Here is a 3,151-nt window from a genome sequence, read left to right as displayed (position 1 = left end):
GGTCCGAAGCAGTATTAACAAACAGCCTTCTCTGATCCTCTGTAACGGGGGATCATGAGTTTCTGGTAAGCGGCCAGTCTGATTTCACGGTGGTGGAACAAGCACGCTTCTTTTTTTCTCACAGCAAGAACCTATGTTTTTTGGAACTTTTTTAAGATACTTTTATATCACTTGGGTGATTTATTTTTATACATGGATTTGCAATTATCACCTTTGTACGTTTAACTTATGGATTGATTATTAATTTGATATGTGTTATGTATACCCTAAAGGGGAAATTTTCACTTAGTTCTAAATATTTGGTTTAGTGATGATGTATATGATCACCAATCTTTTCTAGCGCGATTCAACTACCTCAATAGATTGAGCATTTACTTTAACTCACAGAGGCTACATGGAAAGGTTTTGCAAGTACCTAAAGATGGACTATGAGAAAGCTTGAGATGCTTCTGATGCCAGAGGCCAGCAAAACGGAAATAATTACAAGCTGAGAGTATGTGTTCATGGTCTGTAGGGGAAAAAGTGCTGCTGAGAAACCTGGGACCCTCTGGGAAGTATAATTTAGCTGACCAGTGGAGTTCCCAGCATGTCATCTGTAAACAAATGCCTGTCCTGATGGGAGAACAGGACCTTTGAAGACTTGGCATCAAAATCACTTTCCGCCTCTGAGTGAAGCCATCGGGGTTCCTGCAAGGACCGAGATGCCATTATCCAGCCCATCTTCTTCCAGACAAGCTCCACCACCAAATATAGACAAGAGAGAATGCAGTGAAGAGGAGGATGCTTGTGTGCACTGGTTCGGGTCATCTACACCTACAGATGCCACTCCAACCCCTACTTTTGCAGAGGCTGACACTAGTACTCTGACCTGAGGCCCCAGAGTTTGTGCCTCAGGGTCATCAACCAGATCAAGAAAACTCCCTAACCTCACCGAATGTCCCTGACATAGAAACTGTCCAATCACCTTGAGAACTGGGTGAAGAATCTGCTGGAGAGGGGCCATCTGAGCCAAAGAAACAGAGACCAAACAAGGCCATCCGCCCACCTAAGAGACTGACATATGATGCCTTGGGCAAGAGTTCTGAAGAAGTCATTGTGACCACCCAAAGAACTCCAGAAATGCCAATCCTTCCCACTACAGCTTCAGCAGTGTGCGACTCTAGCTCAACGCCTGACACATCGCAGTGGGCCTTACCAATATCCATGGTCTATGGTCAAGACAACCCCTCTCCCTTTGACAAATGGTGCGGAGTTCCCTTCATATTTCATATTTGAATGCTAATAGTGACTACTAACCTAATTTTTCCTCCCATGGTACATTCCAAGCCATGTACCAGGTTATAAACATTTATCTTTTGTTGGGCTCGGCCGCTCCTTTTGGAGAACAAAGGTTCTTTGATGAGGAAAGTATGTAGCTGGGTGGCCTGTCAGCTGTGTGTGTTTCCACCCGCTCGCTTGCTCCTCCCTCCCACCGCCGATCTAAACGGTGACAGAGTGACTGTGCTGCTGACTTTCTCTCCTCTTTCTCTTCCTGCATACCAGGAGTGGTGAATAGAACAACCCAGCTTAACTCATTACTGCCCCCAATTAATGCCAATAGAGACTGCTCCTTTATTATCAGTCCATCAGCCATCCATTATGTACAGCCTTAAAGAGACGGCATCACATGCACCATCTTACAGACGGACCCCAACGATAACCGGCCTAATTCTGCCAATTAGGTGCTTTACTGCTCTCCCCAGGGGTACCCCCCTCAAAACGTGCACACCCGTTCACTCTCAGTGATGTATGTGCAGAATGTACTCAAATACCTTTTTTGGTGACCTAATTTTGTTACATTTATAGCGGTTTACGCCATTTAAAATTGATTCAACATTGCTGCAGTTCATTTAATTGCCATATAATATACCAGTGTTCACCCTAATTAGTTCAGCATCTTTAAACGTGTTCAGTTGCCTGTTTCCTGGGTTATACATTGCGTTTATCTTGCCATAATACATTTGTTTTATCTACCATCCAGTTGCTTGTGGCCTATGTCCTGCGTACTGTTATGCCACGTACACACGGTCGGATTTTCTGATGGGAAATGTTCGATGGGAGCTTGTTGTTGGAAATTCCAACCGTGTGTAGGCTCCATCGGACATTTTCCATCGGAATTTCCGACAAACAAAATTTGAGATCTGGATCTCAAACTTTTCGACAACAAAATCTGTTCTTGTAAATTCTGATCGTGTGTACACAATTCTGACGCACAAAGTACCACGCATGCTCTCAATCAATTACTAGACGGAAGCACTCTGTCTGGTAAAACTAGCGCTCGTAATGGAGATAGCACATTCGTCATGCTGCAAATTTTAAAATCTTTTAATGCAGCGCATTCTCTTCTTCTTTATAATGCTAGAATAATGAAGTTGTTTTTCTGCTCATATTCCCCACCTACTGGCTGCCAGTTACCCCCGCCATCTCCTGGCTACCACATACCCTCGCCACCTCCTGGCTACCACATTCCACAGACTCCTCCTGGCTGCCACATTCCACGCCCTCCTCCTGGATGAGGCTTGCTGTGTATGAAAAAGGGACAGAGTTTTATTTTTTTATTCATCAATCACACAGAATTTTCAGCTCATGACTGTTGCAAATTGAATGTTAACAAATAGAAAAGACTATCCTTCTGACCCCAGCATTTTTCATTCTTGTCCCAAACATTTTTGGTCACTACTGTCTATTGAAATGTAAAACACTTTATTAAATCAGCAATTAGTGATCAATAATAACATCTAGTTAACATCATTAATTTTACGACAAGAAATCTGTAGAACAATGCTATACCTGGCTCAAGCTGGGCTCCTCCACTTCTTCCTAGCTGGAAGGCCCAGGTTGGACGTCGGAAGCCTCAGCTGGGGTGTAAGGAAGCGTGGAAGGAAGAGTGGAAGGTAGGGTTGAGAGTGATTGCCTGACTTCAGTCTGGTCTGACAGAAAACGAAGTCTCTCATAGTACCACAGCCTGGGGACATAAATGGCATCTGCTGCTGCTCCTGATCTCATGGAATCCTGGACCTTATTGCACTCCCTATTATAAGTGCTCTTCAGCCCACCAATTTTGGCCTTCAAATAAGGGAGGGTTGCCGTGGGGATCTGCGGCTTCACCAAC

The sequence above is a fragment of the Aquarana catesbeiana genome, linkage group LG03, assembly GCF_042186555.1.
Source record: "Aquarana catesbeiana isolate 2022-GZ linkage group LG03, ASM4218655v1, whole genome shotgun sequence".
Taxonomy (NCBI): domain Eukaryota; kingdom Metazoa; phylum Chordata; class Amphibia; order Anura; family Ranidae; genus Aquarana; species Aquarana catesbeiana.
Note: the sequence above shows the minus strand (reverse complement) of the source record.